Here is a 19,181-nt window from a genome sequence, read left to right on the forward strand (position 1 = left end):
CCCGTTGTAAGAGGCGGCGGCAGCGCCGCCTGCAGTTGCGCGCCCGGGCGCACCGCCGGCAGCGGCCTCGGCGGCGGGGGCACCCCCCGCCCCCGGCTTTGCCCGGGGCCGCCGCTTCCTCCGCTCTCCGCCCGCGGCGGCGGGGCGGGCGTGCGAGCGAGGGGCAGCGGCCCCAGCGCCCCGCTCGCCGGCAGTCTCCTCGGCCGGGCGGCAGATGCGCGAGGGGGAGAAGAACAGCGAGGGAAGGAGGACGCGAGCGCGGAGCGGGGGTTCGCAGCGGCTCCCCTGGCCGCCTTCCCGCCGGTTGCCGCCCTCGCTGTCCCGCCCGCGCCGCATCCAGGAGAAGACCGCCGACAGGCTTAACACGTCGCGGCCCCAGCCGCGGGCGGCGAGGGGCAAAGGTAGGGAACCGCGTGCGGGCGCCGAAACTCGGCGTGCGACGGCGGGGGCTGCGCAGGCTGCCCTGCGCTCCCCGTCCCCAGCGGCCGCCGCGCCCCGGCCGGGCGCCCCCCGGCAGCGGGGGGCGCTGCGCTCCGTGCCGCCGCGCTCCGTGCCGCCGCCGGTGCGGCTCCCAGCGCTGTCGCCCCGCGTTTCCCTGGGCGGCCCGGGGCTGCCCCTGGGCACCGACGGGCACCTGCAAAAACGAGGGAGGGAGCTGAGCCCGCTTCCCTCCTTGCCCGAAACCAGGCAGGCGGGCTTGTCCGCCCCTGCCTCTCAGGTGAACGGGCGGTGATTGCTGGCTCGGGGCATGTGTGTTAATTGCGTTATCTTCTGCAAAAGAGGTGAACTTTTCTCGGCTTTGGGATTTCCGTGCGGGTCCTCTCGACTCTGGGAGCTTGTGAATGAAGGTTTGCTCCAGGGCTAACGTAGTGTGGCAATGTTATTCAGTGGGGGTTTCATTTTACATACTTACAAGTAATATTCTGAAGTCTAATTAAGGTTTTAGGTTTTTTAGCTAACATTAATTTAAGCGTGTATTCTCTGTAATGTGAACAGGCATTTTAAGGTATTTTCCACATCCCTTTTCTCTAAGTGTGCTTTGCCACATGTGAGGCACAAGTGCAACCCTACAAAAGCTTCTAAGCCTTGAAGAGACTACTACCATGAACAACCTTGTCAATTTTCAGATTTGAGCCCTATGTGTTTATTCTGAAACACATAAACTAGATATAGAAACAAATATTAAAATCTCCAAGTATTCACAGTCCATAGTTGAAACGATTACATTTGTTATACAGAAAAAGAAATCCCAGCTAAAGTTGTTCAAAATTTTATACATCTGCCTGTTATATTCAAGCTACTTTAAAATTCCAGGGCCTGGCATGTGAATTCTGTATGAATCATGTCTTATTTTTAAATGAATGGAATTTCACACTGAAAATATTCATGGCATATTAAAGCAATATCCGTGGCCTGGCTTAGACTAACAAAACCCAGAAAGTTCAGCATGGAAGCAAAGCATTTATCCTCATTTCACCTCTGTATCCTGGGTTTCTAGATGTTTCTTCTCACAAATTATGTAGTTATTCATTGTTTGACCCTTCCAGGGCTTTAGGTTTAGTGAAGTGAGTAAATGCCAGGTGGCCAAGTTCTGTTCCCAATTACTTCAGACTTTAGACCATGGTAACTCTATTTGTTTCAGAGCTGTTATTCTAGATTTACCTGACTGTAACTGGATACTGAATTTGTTCAATAGCTTCTGTCACATTTTGTGACTTTTGTCAGCTCAAGCCAGGCTTTTAATACAGGATTTGTATGTAAATTGTATAATGCACAATTTAACGGATTCTCCTCTTTAATAGGACTTGCAGAATTGGAAATATAGATGTAACACGTTTTTTAGTAGAGGCAAGAAACCACAATGCTGTTTTGTGTGGCTAAAAGCTATAAGCGTTCAGTTCTGATGACCTTTTTAGTGGAAATTCTGGTATGACGGAACTAAAAGCTTTAGGGAAACTATTTTACGTGTACACATATAAATAGCCTTTCAAAGTCAAGATGAGAAGGACTTTTAAAGTTAAAGTCTTAAAGAATTCCAGTAATGACATTCTGAAATAGAGACAACTTAAATATAGGAAACTCATATTTTCCTCTCTGGTGGCTGGACCTCAGAGGCATCACAGATTTCTACATCTAGCTTCCCCTTAGTGTGAGGTGGGCTCCACCATGGTCTAGGAGCCCAAGGAAAGTTACAGGTGACCTGTAGGGAGCTGCAGGGGTTTAGCATGGGGCTGATGATTTACTGTTTCATAAGTCCGGTTCTTGGTTTGATCCTGTTCTATGTTAATGTGTCTTTAGGGGGCATTTAGGTAAAGTTTGTTTGTAGTGTAAGAACCTAGAAAGACATATTTTAAATTATTAAAGTCTGTAAAGGGAAAATGCCTCATCTTTTTTATTATACAGAAGTTTGATACCTAAGTATAAGTGATTAGAAATGGATTGGCAAAAACTTACTTAAATATTGTCACACTACTTCTAAGTGGAAACAAATTTGATAATGCTTATTTAGAATATAGAATATCTCAAGTTGGAAGGGGTCCATAAGGATCATCGAGTCCAACTCCCTGCCTCTCACAGGACTACCTAAAACTAAACTGTATGACTAAGAGCATTGTCCAGACACTCCTTGAACTCTGACAGCCTTGGTGCTGTGACCGTTTTCCTGGGAAGCCTGTTCCAGTGACCAACCACCCTCTCAGTGAAGAACCTTTTCCTAATGTCCAATCTGAACTTTCCCTGATGCAGCTTCACTCCATTTCCTTGTGTCCTATCGCTGGTCACCAGAGAGAGGAGATCAGCACTTCCCCCCTCCGCTTGCCCCCCTTAAGGAAGTTGTAGACTGCGATGAGGTCGCCCCTCATCTTTCTGTTCTCCAAGCTGAACAGACCAAGTGACCTGAGCCGCTCCTTGTAAGTCTTGCCCTTGAGGTCTTTCACCATCTTGGTCGCCCTCCCCTGGACACGCTCTAACAGCTTGATGTCCTTCTTATATTGAGGCACCCAAAACTGCACACAGTACTTGAGGTGGGGCCGCACCAGTGCAGTGCAGGGTGGGACAATCACCTCCCTCGACTGGCTAGTTATGCTGTGCTTGATGCACCCAAGATTTGAAGTATCGCTTTTGATATCACTTTTGATAGCAGTATCTTTGTTTTGGAGAAAACAAAAATGGTTTAAGGCCTAATTTTGAATGCAAGACTCAACTGTTTGTCATATGAAGGAGAAAGTTAAGGTAAATATTCTGAAGCCTCTGCTGAGCTGCAGCCTAATCTAAACATTATACAAAGGTAAAAAGTCTGTAATTGTTAATTCTGTCACTACATTTCTTCACCATGTTTCTTTTTCATTTATCATTTTCCCAAGTAAATTTCAATTGATTCCTCTCCTTCAAAGTTTGGAGCATGATAGATTTGCACTGACATGCATGCATTACATAATTTCAAGAGGTATCCATATGCAATAACGATTAAGAACAAGCGTAAAAGGGAGAGTGCATTTAGGCTGAGAGGACTGAATTACTCGCCACTTCTTCCGATGGATGTAGCTGGCTGAAGAAGCCCATCATTTTGAAACGTGCCATTGTATAGCGCATTCAAATGATGTGGAAAGGTTTGAAAGCTGTGAAAGTAATCATTCCTGGCTAGCAGCTGTGGACACGGTGATAAAAAATTCTTCCTTACAAGAGGTTAAAATAAAGACTGCATCTTGGTAATTACCAGATAAAGCAATCTGGCTTGCAGGAATTAAAATAGGTAAGAGAAAAGTCTACCTGATGTTTTAACATGAGGAAGATTTTGCTCACAACAAGCAGGAGTGAAATTCAAGGGCATTCATTACTTTGATATGGTATAAAGGAACAGGAGTGATTAGAGATACTGCCATGGATACCACCATTATTTTATTATTAGAGATACCACCAGGGGAGGTGGCTGGCTATTTACTGGGAAGGCTGCAGTCAGTTCTGCAGAATTCGAGTTCTCCCTAATTTTACTCCTAGGACTTCAGCCATTCTTTGTGGAGGAAGACACTGATTTAAACTCACTGATCTTGAACAGCTGCTCAACCTTATTTTAGTTTTCTGTAGAGCAGAGAAGCTTGTAGTTGTAAATTTTATTGCTCCTTTAAACAGAAAGACTTTTCATACTTCAGTCTTTTTCTCATGACCGTAACAAAAAATAGAAATCTTCCCAGTACAAAGTAGTGTATTTACATGTGTTGATGGATTTTAGAAAACGTTTCCTCAAGATTTAAGTGTGTTTTACCAAATATTGTGTAAATTTTCGTCTTTGAAAAAGTGGAAAGACGTTTGGAGTATGGAACTAGAAGACAAGTTTCCAGTCCTGTGTCTATGAATCTCATAGTCACCTCCTGTGTCATCAAAGAGAGATTAGTGAAGGTTTCTGTACCTGGGTTTTGTAGGTATAATATGGAGAAAATAATTACAGGGATATTCTGAAGCTTGCTCGAAAAAATGAAACACTGTGTGATGCCTAGTGAATGGAAGCTATATAAGTTCTTAAAATGTTTAGTGGAATTGTATATAGTTTTTTAAGTAATTCCTATAAAGTTGGGCTAAGCTTTCCTGGTCAAAATACCCAAACACAAGAGTATCCACTTACATGGAAATCAGTACTTTAGTTATCCCATTTATTTTGCAGACAGTATCAAGTTGCTATTTTACTTGATGTAATTCTAAAAATTAGATGTTCTGTAAAATACTTTGGTTACGGCAATCCCAGTACAAGTCAAAATTATTGCAAGGATGTCACAGAAGGCAGAATTTGAGTACTCAGTTGCCTGTGGATGAGCGATACCACTTCTGAAATGTGGACATTACAAATAGACTTTCCAGGAATAACATCACATCACTACCCACATGGATCTGTGGGTAGTTGGTTGAGCTTTTTCAGAAAATTCACAGGCTAGCTAGTTAATAGTCATCCCTCGATTACATATATAACAGTGTAACTACTCAGTGACAGAAGAGCTCATAAACTAGTCGGAAACTTTTTTTTTCCTTTGTCTCACCTTTTCCTCTAGCCCATCCTCTTCTGTCCCATATACATATATATATATACACACACACGCACCAATTAGTCTCTCTAAATGAAACAACCTCCAAGACGCCAAGTTTGGGCTAGCTAGCTGCTCAGGTAAAGTCAGTTGTTGGTTTGGTTTGGGTTTTTTTTATTCCCCCATTTTATGACTTAGTAAAATGAGGACTAACATACTATGAATATCATTTAATAGCAGAACTGGAAATAGGCTGCAAGTCTGCTGATTCCCATCCATACTGCCTGGACAGTGGAAAAACATGGAAATTTACAATGTCTTTCCTAAAAGTCAGTAGAAAAGAGCAGAGTAAACTGATCAAACTGTACAGTCCCACAGGACCTTTAATCGCTAACAGGGATAGCTTATCTGGAAGTGGTTATGATACGCATTCTGTCTCCTTCAGTGGTTTTGCTGTCTATGGAGCAGGAGCCTCGCCATGCTTTACAGCTTGACGTGTTGCGGTGAAACACCAGGTTGTGATCTGTGGCAGACACCTGTAGGACAGAAGCCCAAACATGTTGTACAAACATATATCCAGCATAAGCTATCTCACTGATGACTTTTCACTTCCAGATACTCTCTTCTACGTATGCGTTTTATTATGCATGATTTGCTGGCATAAAAAATGTGACAAAATTATTTGCTTCAATTTCTGAGAGTGACTTTAGAACTTACACTGTTTGTGCTTTTCAGGATTTCAGCAAAAAGCAACCAAACAACTGTTACTGTAGATGTCCTATTGTCAGGGCAAAGAGGTGTTAGTGAGAGTAAAGTATCCACAGGTCTGATGTCTCCTGTATCCTCACTCCACACTTTAAGGTACACTGTAAGCAGGTTTTAAGGAAGACCTTGAAATGCAAAATTAACTTTAAAACTGGTATTTTTTTCAATGTGTTGGTTAAGATGATGCTTTTTATTAGGCCTATGTTGAACAACTGTCTCACTTAAATCTTATTAATGATCCAGTATACCCAGAGAGGTGTATTACTCCCAATAATTTTAAAGGATTTTAGAATTGGTAAAATAGATCTTGGGTTTGTTCATATTCTACAAACGTTTCTGGAGTGTTTCAGATATTACTCTTTCCAGCTTTTATAAAAACAATTTCACAAGACACTTCAAACTTTTCTGGTTACAGAACCTTTGTTGTTGCAGGTATTTGTTGCACTTCTTCAGCTTACAAGAAGGTGATACGGCATATGAAATTTCAAAATAAATATCCTAGCTTCTCCAAGTAATTATTTTATAAATAAACTGAAACTCTTTAATTTTGGCAAAAATGTTAACTGTCAAACTTGGCAAAATCCTGCGATTTTATGAAATTATCTACTGCTTTTTGGGAAAAAAACATGCATAGTTGTGTGGACAAAAGTGTCTTTGTGGAATAGAACACATTCTCATGCTTTTTAAGCATTTGTTCCTGATACTGAAGATTAATATATGAAAACCAGACAGAACTAGAGAGCACACAATAATGCCTGTGCCTTGAATTCAGTTGAGTTTTTTTGAAATAAATTGTTATGTTAGGTTCTTGTTATAATAGGCGGTAGTCTGTAGTAGCCTGCTAAATTGAAAGTTACGTAAGAATTTTCACTGTCTTCTTGTGTCTGAATGTTGTCTTTGCATATTCGTAACTTAAAGAAATATTCTCCTTTTCTGCTGAAATTTTTACGTTTGGTTTTAGTCCAGAGGTTGACTTTCCTGGAAAGCTTATGGGAAAATCCTTTGCCTGGTTTTGATTAAAAAAAAAAAAAAAAAAAAAAAAAAAAAAAGATATACTTTTCCCATTTGAAATCTAGCTGGGGAAAGAGGCTGCTGTTATATAAACACAACTATATAATTTGACAGTTTTAGCCTGGTCTTTTCTCGTTGAGTGATTAATTACTTTGTAAATAAAAGATTGAACAAATATTTAAAAAATCTGGTGTCTGTTTCTAGTTTATTCTTAGTTGCTTTACGCTGTTTGTTTTTTGAAAGACTTGTACCCTGGCTGCTACCATGTGGTGAGGCTTGTACTGCTGTGCTTTTAAACTGCTGTAAATTAGCATGAATTAACACATATTACACTTGTCACTACCTTTGGTGGGGACAAGGCTTCCTTGGATGCTTAGTTAGGCCTTAAGGGTGATAGGTATACCCACTATGTAAAGCAGTTTCTATTATTGATGAGAATTAGACTTTTTGGTGGTGGATTGCAGCATTGATTACAAGATCCTTGATCACACATGAGCTCTGTAACCTGAACACTCTGGTAAGTTGGAAGAAGTAGTTGCCTCTCACCTCTCAGAAATAGGTCCTGAAATCCCAATGCTATAAATACCTATGACAGCGGTTACCTGATTTGGCTACCGAAATAGAGATGGAATATTCACATACCTAAAGGTTTCTACAGTTGTGTGCAGGATTGTAGACTTTAATAATGTAACATAGCTGATATCTCTGTAAGAGGTTTTAAAGCTTTATAGAAAATTGTAACGTAATATTATTAGATCGGCTTGTTCTATAAAACTTCCTATTTTGGTCTTGAAGAGTAAACATGTCCTAAATGTTAAAAGTTTGCTTAATTTTGATTAAAATTGGGTATAAGGTCTGTTATGTCCTAAAGCCTGCTAAAGTCCTTCCACTGTTTTAAAGGAGTCCTGAATGAAGCTACTCTGAGAAAAGTCTTTTTGCCGACAGTAAATTGCAACCTGATGTATCCCACTATTGAAGCCAGCTGGGGGAGTATGCAGGTTGAGTGATGCAATTGCAGAGAGTCTCTGTGTGTCACTTCTGACATGTAAATGTCAGTTCAGTTTGTAAGTTTAAGCCTCTGTCTAATTCACTCCGGGCTTTTCTGGGAGGAAATACAGAAACTGAAAAGTAAAACAGGATCTAGCATTAACTATAGAAGTTAAGACTCATTAAAAACAAATGCCTTGGCTCTCATCGGGGTAGGAGTTCAGTTATGTCATGGCTATTTCTCCTTTAAAATGTGTAGGTATGTAATTTTCTTTTTTTCTGGTGTGCTTAAGAGGTGACTTACCAAGGAAGAATTTGGCTTGCACTATGCATCAGAATGATCAATAACACAGGGCTGGTATAATACATGTTTTTTCTCAGAAATCTGAGTGCTGTTAGATTACGTCTGTTTTGTGTGCCTAATTGTCTACGCAATTATCCTTCAGAAAATGCATTCACCTTGAGTTTTCACCACAAGTTTTGCTTGTCTTTTCAGAGTAGTTTCTACTTTTAAACTCTATTAAAAAAAGAAAAAAAGATATGTGACCTTCTGTGCCAAGTAAGGTCACATATCTTGGCTTTCCATCTGGTTAAGTAATTCAGTTGAAAAATGAGCTAAGCAACAGAGCCATTTTTGTCATTTTTTGTGAGTGCCTTACAAAAATACTTGCTTGAAATGCTTTCACTTCACACTTCTTCACAGCTACCTTCCTGCCCAGTGCTAAACACAGCCGTCTGTCTTCACTGCATTTTGTGCATCAGAAAAAATGAATAGCAGTCTCTGGGCTTGCATGCATAGGAACATTCAGAAAAATATTCCAAATTAACTGCATGGACATTCTGTAATATTCATTTGAGCTAACTTCAAAAGCATTTTAATTAAATCACATTCAAATCTGTTATGGATACTTTTATTTGGAAGTGACTTTTGTTTGTTTAGCTGTCTTCTAAAGTGAATTAAGCAAAAGCGTTTTACAGTCACTTTTAAACTCTATTTATGGTTTAACTAATACATTTTAAAAGCTTATTCAAATTAATCTTCCTGAAGGTTCTGGCTAATAAACCCTGCTAAGTTTTGGTAGGGTGAATGATGAGGTTACGATGTCTAGTCCTCTGTTCTGCTCCTCTCCTTAGGCTGCTGGACAAAGAGTGGCAGAACAACATGTGGGCTTGCTGTGCAGCCCAGGTAGTTCACAAATGATATGTAGCGCAAACTTATGTTCAGAGAAAGCAAATACAGTGGACTGTGAACTGGGGAGTTATGAGGCACGGACAGATTGCTTACTGTGCTGCAGCAATGGCCATCTTTGGCAGAAGGTGAGGCAGGCAGCAAAAAGGAGTAACATATTCAGTGTTCCCTAACATCTTCAGTTGCAGGATTTGGCAGGACTTGCGTCAGTAGCACGAGTGTCTCTGTAAATGAGCTTCTGTCCGCAAACTGTGAAGTGGGAGTGTGCTCTCCTGGAAACCTGCAAAAAATGAACGCATTAAGTTAAACTGTTTAGATTTTTTTTTTTTTAAGTTTCGATTTTCCTGATACTGAAGGTGTGTCTTCCAAGAGAAGTTGCCATGGAATAAGTCAGGATGTACACAACACCCATTGCTCCATACTGGCTCCTGTTTTGGGTATTACTGAATATTCTTGTTGAATGTGAAGTAGTTCATTATCCTGGAGTGTTCAACTCATTGCACGTGGAAGAAGTTATTGAGCATTTGAATTTGCGCTGTAAATTCATACCCTCAATTAATACAGAGTAGCTTCTTTGTGTAGATAAGCTGTAAGAGCCCTTTTTCATTCACACAAGGCCATGTATCCTTGAGTATCTTTCCACACTCTTCCAGCAGTACAAAAGTCTGCTTCTCATGTTGTGGACATCCCTGATGCCAAAGATACTCATGCAGTGAGGCCATCCTGCAGAAACTGTGTGCAAGAGGAAATTGTGAAGGCAGTTAGTGGTGGGATAAGGTGCTCTTCCTTCTCTGGATTTATGATTCAATTCTGTACAGATAGATTCTGCACGTTCATCCAAATCATTGTCATTTATGTGGTTCTGGCTAGGAACACTGACTACTTTTCAAACTTAGTGTGTAGTAACGCATATTAAACTCCTTTATAACCTTTAAGTAGTTACACATCACTTTCTTTTCCTGTAATTTAGTCCCAATAATCTGGAATTTTCCTGGTAGTAACCTGCAAAAAGCCCAAAAATATGCCGCTTTAAACATTCCTGATGCTTCCCAAACTAAATACTCCCTTTTGACTAGCGAAACAGATCACATTCTTTGGCATGGGCTCTGCTCCCGACCTCAGAAAAAGTCTTGAAAATGAATTCAAACAGTTCAGAGCAGTTGGAAACAGCTTTTTTGGAAGTGCTACTAGGTGTTGGTTTCAGCTTTCTTTTGAGGATACCTGGTTTTGTGCATGAGATCCTTCTGTCAAGGCTAGTATAAGTATTGTTCGTAGACTTGTAATCATTTATATTCTGTCTTTTGCTCACGTAAATGAAATGTTTCATCCTTACAGTATATTAGGACTTTTAAAACTTTTTTTTTAATGATTTTTTTTTCCCTACTTGCATTCTGTCTCTGCCTTTGCGGAGCTGAGAACTGGCCCGTTTTACCTTTCTGTGTTGCATTTTATTCTGGCAAATATTGTATAATATATAAGCTTGTATGTATTTGTTTATGCCAATTGGCATTTTCACATACATTTGAAAAAGTCCAAGGAAACTCAAGTGTTTCAGGATATTTTAAAATGGGAACGTATAGGTTATTTTTAAAATGAATTAACTGATGTTTATTTGTAGCCGATGAGGAGAGGGGTGAAGGGACAAATGTTGCATGTATAGTTATTGTACATTCATATGGCAATAGATTTCCAGATGCTTCCAGCATACAAGAAGATGATGGTGGGAAGAAAAAAAAACCAGATAAAGTAAAATGATTTGTTTTCTTTAGTAACTAGTAATGGACTAGGAAAAAACAGATACAGAGAAATAAAATGTTTGGGTTTAGTAAATAGTAATGGAGTAGGAAGAGAACTCCTGTTTCTTTGCTGCAGAAGTGGTGCTGCCTTAGTGGACCATTCAGCTAGATTGTTCATTAAACTGCCAGAAGAAAAAGAGTAATAATAATATGAAATGGTCTCTGCGGAGCGGAAGGATGTGGAAACCATAAGCCCCACTAAAACACAGGAAAGTTTCCCATCTGCCTGGGTGTTCGTCCATCGCAGCGGGGCACTGGTTAAGGTTTACGGCGAGCGAAGGCGGCGGTCTGTGCCCGTTCGCCTCACGAGGTGGAGCTCCTCTCCTTCCTTTCCTCTCCTCTCCTCCCTTACCTCCGCGCTGGGACCTTGGAGGAATCGTCCTCGATTTTGCATTGAAGTCTGTAAGTCTGTGCTTCGGCTGGAGGGGGTGTCCCCGTCCTCCCGCTGCCCACCCACCACGGGTCGCCGCCCTCTTTTATGCTACTGCTGGCGTTCATTAACGGGATGATTAGCTGGATAATAGACATGGTCCCGTTGGAAAGGGATCGGGTTTTTTGTCGTTGTAGGATTAAGGCTCTGATCAGCGCCCAGACCTTGCGGGTCATCAGCCTACACCACTGCTATTCTGGCACAAGTGAGAAGTCAGGACCATCTGTTTTTTGGGGGCAGCATAAAATTAGGTCAGTTTTAGCTTAGAACTATGCCCTAAGCGTGTGGCTGGACATGGTGCTGTCTGCTGCTACAACTGCAGCTCCTGCAGAAAGAAGTGCATTTCTATTGCATTTCTGTACCCATTCACACACTTCATCTGTTCCTGGGGCAAGAGAAGTCCAGTAAACTGGTTTGATGGAAAACTGTTCTTTCTTTTTTGGAGGCTGGTGGAAGACTGACTAAGTTTTCTGTCAGATGAGCTCGCTGGACTGACTTACTTTGTGGCCATGCAGTTATTAGGTCTGGTGGAGAGGGAGATAAGGAAGGGAGGGGTGAGGGGAAGGAGGCAAACAGGAGCTCTTCTTTCAGGGGAAGCCCGCAGTTGCACCAGATTGGAAGATGCTGGAGAGATTGTTACATCACATGTAGGTATTTAAAATAACAAAATACAGTATGAGTTAAGTTTCAGTTCAGTGGTGCTTTTCTTTCTTTCCTCACAGTTCTAACTACTTGCTTTTGGATCAACAAGTTTTCTTTGACATGATGGGAAAATGTAATAAGAATCAGAATTATTTTGTCATTAACAAAACAAAATACTGTGTTTGAATCTTTTAATTATTTTGAATACTTCTGGTTTTTAGCTCTATTATGAAATTTTTTCTTTTTTGTCTATAAGGTCATGGGATTTTGCAGTATCCACAGAGATTGGCCGACTTTGTGGGTTTAAAGCCAAATGTAAAGTAGTATGAATAATAGTTCTACATCTTATTTATTGAATAAAACATTAGATTTTGACATAGTCAAAATGGACATTAGAATTGTGATTTATTTTGCTATTAAAAATATGTCTCTTAAAAATTGGAACTCATACTTAGTTGTTTTGGCATTTGAATACATTTATTTTATATAAAAAAGTAAATGTAAAAAATTCCCACCAGCCTGCAGAGTGTATTAATTTGCAAAAGCTGTAAAAGGCAGGCATTAAAAAAAGTCTTAGACTGTGCAGTGTGCCCTTCAGCACTGGTTACATGCTCATTACCTCCTAGTCCCCTCGTTTGGTTTGTATCCTGGTTCCTTGTCCTTAGAAGACACATGCATGTGCTGCTTTGTCCTGAGCTGCTGCCTGGGAATTAAGGGAGCTCTGCTGGTCCTCTTGTCTTCCATCAGCTCAGGAGATCCCACTAGTATACAAGAGTGCACAGGAGCGAATTAAAGCCTATGTTGCAGGGAGAAGCTGGGCTGGTACAATGTATGGAGTGACTGAGCGCATGCATGTGGTGATACCTGTGGGGTGGCAGGAGGGAACTTAGGGCCCTGAGGGCCCCCCTCATTCACAATATTGGTGTCTGTGGATTTACTGAGCTCCTGCCTCTCTGTGTCCATCTGGGTGAGTGCCACTGAGCGGTGATCTGTCATTTGCCAATTCATTATCCATTCTCTCCCCTTGGCCCTCTGACAGAAGAACTTGGGATATGAAGCTGTTAGTTCAAGCTCGACTCAGACAACCTGATAACGTTAACAACTAGGGAACGTGTTCTGAGAAAACAGTGAATTGTTTGTTCACTAAGATTATTTTGGGTTTAGGGCTACTACTTGTACAATGTACTAGTATCAGTATAGAAAGAGCCAATATCCTTTTATTTTTTTACCACTTTCTAGTATGGTATTTCTGTAGTACTGACGGTGAAACGAGCGCTAGTTTTTCTCAGTGTATAGTTGCTATCAGGAGCTGAGGGGTCTCAGCCAGGGTACAGTGAAAAGGGAACTGCTAGAAGGGACGAAAACTCCATGCCACGTTAGCCAGAGATATTAAAGTACACAGTGAAGCACTGTGGAGCTGGACAACTTTCCAGAGCAGTTGCTTTTTTCCTCTACTTTTTAATTAAACTTTGAGCAAATAGTTAAATATATGTCACGAGTGCTATAAAGAACACTATTAAAAGTTCCCAAATCCTATTGCTCTCCTATTTATGTTAATTTTAAAAGAAAAATCTTGTTGGTTCTACTGTATGGAGCTTTGACTTCTAGCACATTTTTTTCTTTATTATGTTAGTGTTGGTAAATGTGTACTTTGAAGGCATGAACATAAAGGTTTGAGTGTATTTTTGTAGGAAGGACAAGTATAGATACAAGACTGATTAATAACTGAATAAAACCAGGCTTAATAATATTATTTAAAGATTAGAGATTTCTGTGCCAAATATTGCTTATCATGTCATATATTGCCATGAGGGACAACGCTCTAAATAGAAGGAATTAAAACTCCACTTGTCTGCAGCCTGTGAGCAGCTGCAGGCAGCCCCTGGATGTGTGCTCACAACAGCACTGCTGGACCACGGGAGCAGCCGCTGCTTAGAGGTGGGCACTCCATCTGCCTCTGGAGGTCCAAGACTTTGGCTGCCAGTTTTCTGCTGGTTTACTCTTATTATCTGCTCTGAAGTGCTGAATTTTAATGTCACTTACACCACTCTAATTCCGTATCATCCCGCCAGTTTCCTGTGTGAGGTCTGTGAAAGACTAGTGGCCGCTATTTTTAAAGCCTCCATAACCAGAAGTGAACATTGTGTACCAGGGCTACAAACTGTTTTTGCCAGCCACGATGATGGCAGTAGCATATACTGCCATTGTGCAGTAACTCTCTGCTTTGGTCTGGGTTGCACAGAATTTGAAGTAACTTCAACTGGGAGTTCAGTTCACACCTGCTTTTATAAAAAGACTTGACTTTACGTGAAACAGTCATAAAATTTTTAATGTCTGACTTACTTCACCTGAAATGGGTTGAAAGAATCTTGAGCAAGTATTTAAATCTCCTCCTCTTTTGGCATGTAAGGTTTAGGGACATTTGAAGAGATCAGTGTAAAATCTTACGAGATCCATAAACGTTTTTGATTGCAGAAGGAAAATGTGTTGATTTCTGAAATCTCTCTTCAGAAGTGGAAAAGAAAAATAGATTATTAATCAAAGATTGGTGTATGAAATAGAATGTATGAAGTTGTGTCTTGCAAATGATTTCCGTTCAATGTACTTTTAAAAGATAAAGGCAGAAGTACTTGTAACCTTTTTAACTACAGAATTACAGTTCCCTTTAAAGCATTTGCAGAAGATGCATATTCATGTTACGGCTTTGACTTTTCAGATGAAGAAAATATGCTTGCTTACTTGAGCTGCCCTCTGCAGAGTCACCTCTTAACAGGGATCTGTAGTGCATGTATTTTTCCTTACCTTGATCTTTTTTTTTTAAGGAGGGGAGGAAAGAATTGAATAAATTGGGTATATAATATTGTGTCTTTCTCAAGGGATAGACTACTTGATAGTGTTGGGCTATGTCAGGGTGAAAATGAAACCTTGTGTTTCTAACAATTGACTTGATAGCAGCTGTCAAACATGATTTCAAGTCATGGAAAGTATTTGAAAATGTTCCTGTCAAATAATGGCATGCTCAGTTCATTCCTGACCTTGGAAATTATTGCTCGTTTTAACAAAACATTCTCCTGGCATCTATAGTCTCTGTGAAGTAGGACCAGTAGGGTTCTTTAAAATTAATCTATATTGTTGTTAATATAATAAAACAATCCAGTCCCCTGTGTCAGAGCATCATAATTAATTTGTTCTAGCGTCAGTCTGCTTTCTTTCATGCTGCTTTTTCATTTTCTAATAGAGGTTACAGGAAGAGGGAAATCATAACAGGACGCTGAGAATGTAACTCTAATTTACATGGAAAAATATAACAATGAAAAGTAGCAGTGAATTTCCTGTGGGAAAACAAGGTTTTCTTCTTTGGTACTGTTCTTCATAAAATCGTTATGTGCTTTGACCTTGTGGTTAATGACCTCAATAGAGTCATTTCATAGACTTAAAATCACTACAGGATTTTATGTATTTTCCTTTTGCTTATTATCCCTTGATAATTTTATTGATACTGATGGGAAACATAAATTTCATTTACATTTAGATAACCAACTTGTGCTAATGCTAGGAAGCTATAAACAGTTCTAAAGCTTTTGTACAAACGCTCTATGACTGAGGTCAGCGAATTGACATTTTCATTCCATACTTAAAATAATTCACGCTTTTTGTCCTTACAGTAACTGCAACACAAAAATATCCTTTCAAATCCCTGAAGTAAGAATCCTGTAAACAAACGTGGGAGTTAAGACTGTGTCATGTGTTTTATATTATTCCTAATGGAAGAGTGGGCAAGTAGTTACTAAATAGCTTTTCATATGTCTAACCTGCTTAATAGAGCTCAGATGAAGGCTGATGTTATGCTTCCTAATTCCATTATTTTGGCAGTTTCTGATTGTACATTAATATATCATTAGACTACAGCAAATCTAAAGGGACTCTGGAATGACAGTCTTGCACATCTTGAGGATGAATATCAGTCTTGCCAGAGGGGATGTCTTTGCTATCAAACTTTATTCTCAAAACTTTTGCACAGGCTTTCTAAAAATCAAGAAGTTACAGAAATCTAATATTATTTATACAAGTATTTAAGGTATTTGCTTTTATTTCACCACAGGGTTACTTTTCTTGTTCTTTTTCAATTGCAACCATGCAGTGGAGATAAAAAGCTACTACGAAGTATGAAAGAAGCAGGAATAAAATGTCAAAATACTTTCTTTGGTATTTATTGCACTATCTCCTAAAGGAAAAAGCTTTGGTGTAGATGAAGAATTGCCTCTCTTGCTGAGAACAAGTATCCTACAGGAAAAAACGGTTGAGAATCTTGGTTAAATTCACATTACAGAGCTGCATCAGAGCTAATTAAACTGATGTGGAAGTACCAGTGTAACCACTCGGTCCATACAAATTATGCTTTTATAGCTAAAAGAACATAGATGTTTTGTCTTTGCTGTCACATTATCCTCTACATACATTATCCTACCCATACATTCCGTACTCCTGGCGTAGGTGTTAGAGGTACCATGTCCTGGGCAATTTTGAATGCATAGTGGTGTCTAGGAGAATTGTAAGAGCTGAAGTAGACTCAATCTCCTGAGAAAGTTTCATGTCTCCTATAGTGGCAGTGTTATATCCAACCCTTTGCCTTTGCCAAGGCCAAAGGCTCAGTCTGTGCTTCTGTAAACACAAGATAGATAGATAGATCTTCAGATAAACTATGGGGGGGGGGGGGTTGGGGGGTGTGTGTGTGTTTGTTTTTTTCTTTTGGGGGTGGTGTTTTTTGTGTTTGGGTTTTTTGTTTGGGTTTTTTTGTGGGTTTGGGTTTTTTTTTTTTTTGAAAGGTGCCTGAAGAGTCTGGGCATGGAATTTCACATGATAGTGGTTGGACATGTAACGAAGAACTCTCTGGCATGTGTTTGTAAGTACACAAGTAGTTTCTTAAATGCTAAGTGCCGAGAATACATTTTTCTTTCAGGTCTGGATCATGACTACAGTTGACGAAATAGAGTTTCTGAGGCATAACCAACAGTAGCTTGCTGACGTTAGGATGAAAGAAGGAAGGTAGTTACAATTTTGTAGTAACTTCATTCTGATATTACAGCTGCTTGGAAAAGAACCAGCTTCCCCTTAAAAAAGGGTATGGTAATAATTCTGTGATGGCTGGCAACCACCCTTCACTGGGAAATCCATAGTGCTTGTTGCTGGTGTGGGCTGGAAGATTCAATAACAAGTACTGTACTGATAAACATTTTTAGGAACATGAACTCAAGGTGTTGGAGATTACAGAGTGGATCGAATTAGACTGCTTTATCTATGGAAAGCTATACTTACCCTGCGTTGTCTAATTTTTGGGAGCCCATTTACAAGAAGGATTGTTAATCCATACAAAGGCAATGAAGAGGCAGTTTACATCTGCATCATGGAGACTACGTCTCTAGGGTTGTGGACTGTTTCATGTTCACATAGGCACTGTACCTTTCTTCAGCTCAGACAAGGCCTGGATGCAGTCTTCCATCACAAGATGCAAGGCCATTCCAGAGAGGGAAGTAAGTGTAGACCTTAAGGGGTAGGACTTGTTCAGAAAGCTAAAAGCTTTAGGTCAAGATTTTCTGAGAACTTAGTTCATTCTTAGGTGTCCATTTAAATAAGGTGTTTCCCTGGCCCATCAGTTCACTCAAAAAAACTGCGAGAGTTGAATGCTTCTGAAAAACTGGTTCACCTCCTCAACTTAGTGCCCTCAGGTGAAATGCTGCTGCTTCTCTATGAATCTCACAAAAAAAGATACTACAAGGTTGCCTAGCTCCTGCTGCTTGTATGGGGTACCAGGTACCCTGAAGGTCCACCTTCATAAACTCTTCCACGCTTAGCACCTTGAGATGGGTGTTTCATGGCTGAGGGGGGAAAGAGAACTAAAGAGACAGGAAAGAGGTATCTGTGGCTATTGGGTTTGCAAGCAATTGGTCTGGTCCTATCCTTTCTTTACTTCCTTCATCCTCTGGCCTACCCTCCTTAAAGAGGCAATCAGGCCATGTCTAAGAGAGACACTATTAATGATCTGCAAGCTCCTATCTGTGCCATCCCAGAAGGCCCCTTCCTTGCAACAGAAATACTTGTTTTTTCTTCATTGGTCTGAACCTTCCAAATAGTTGATACTAGTTTGGTCCAGGAGGTCCTGGGATGACTCAGGTGATCACTGTATGCAGTAGATGTGTGGTTTTGGAAAAAGTCCTGTCCTAGAGCTCTCTTGAGCTGTTACCAAAGCCAAAACCTCTACAAGCCCAGACTTGAGTGAGAGTAGAATCTTGGCTATTAAAGCAAAAGAAGCAATGGAGAGGCTGTGAGAGGGCTCTAACTCCATTTGGGAGTTCATTGACCTGTATTCACTGCAAGTCAGCTGAATTAGGTCTCAAGCTTGATTTCAAAGCTGATAGGAAAGGTGAGAATGAGGCATTCCCTCTGTTGGTGGAGCTGTACAGTGTTTAAAGCTAAATGCTGTTTGTGGCTTGAAGGGTAGATATCACTAGGGTGGAGGCAGAGATGGAGCTGGGAGAGCCTTTCATTTGTATTTTAAGATGTTTCTAGCTGTCCAGAGAGAAATGAGGACCTGGAAGTGCCAGTTCATGAGGAATGGCAGCAGGGACTTGTGTATCACCTACGACTGGTGCAAGGCAAGGAGAGGAGCCGTGCTCAGATGTCAGGACCCTGGTGGTGGAGCCTGTGGGACAGTGTGCCACCAAATGAGATGATTGTGCCCTTCCTCCTTACCCATGAGTTCTGGCTTCCTCTTTGTGCCAGCACTGGCCCTTGTGTGGCCATGTGATAGACAGCCTATGGGCCTGATCTGATAGGTGGTTAATTTTCAGCAGGAAAATTCCCTGATGTCATTGGCCCCATGAACAGCGTCTGTGGCAGCAGGCGAGAGCAAGAGGATCCAGACATTCAGTAACTAAGACAGAATACCCACCAGAGGGAGACTTATCATGGGGAAAATAGCTCAGGTGGGAGGTTTGATATATTTTAGGGTGTCTGGATGACCAGTAACACAATACTTCAGGAAGTGTGTCTTTGGCGTGGGGATGCAACAAGGATAGATGATGCCAATTATTATTACCCAACTTAAGGCACTGCTCTGATGAGGTGTGTATCCGAGATTGTTCTTTCTTTGTGCCCAGAATATATGTCACTCCACAGGTACACAGGTGTGTGTCTATCAGTAGACTCCCGTTGGACAAAATGTAAGAATATTTTGTGCTGTTTTACGGATTGCACACATCTGTCTGTCTTGCAGCTCTTTTCGATGGAGGAGTGGGTTAAAATCTACTCAGCTGGTGGATAGGGAACCTGAAGGCATAGACTCTCTATAT

The 19,181-nt window shown here is 40.7% G+C and overlaps 1 protein-coding gene across 1 annotated transcript in view; it reads left to right on the forward strand.

The window, feature by feature from the left end:
* The first annotated feature begins 342 nt into the window (after window positions 1-342).
* RNF144B (ring finger protein 144B) overlaps window positions 343-19,181 on the forward strand; it is an 88,135-nt gene continuing 69,296 nt past the window's right edge. The window contains exon 1 of the mRNA XM_076330625.1: window positions 343-401. The gene's annotated coding sequence lies outside the window, so the exon portion shown is untranslated. The remainder of the gene's footprint in view (window positions 402-19,181) is intronic.

This window comes from Aptenodytes patagonicus, chromosome 2, assembly GCF_965638725.1.
Source record: "Aptenodytes patagonicus chromosome 2, bAptPat1.pri.cur, whole genome shotgun sequence".
In the NCBI taxonomy this organism is placed as follows: Eukaryota; Metazoa; Chordata; class Aves; order Sphenisciformes; family Spheniscidae; genus Aptenodytes; species Aptenodytes patagonicus.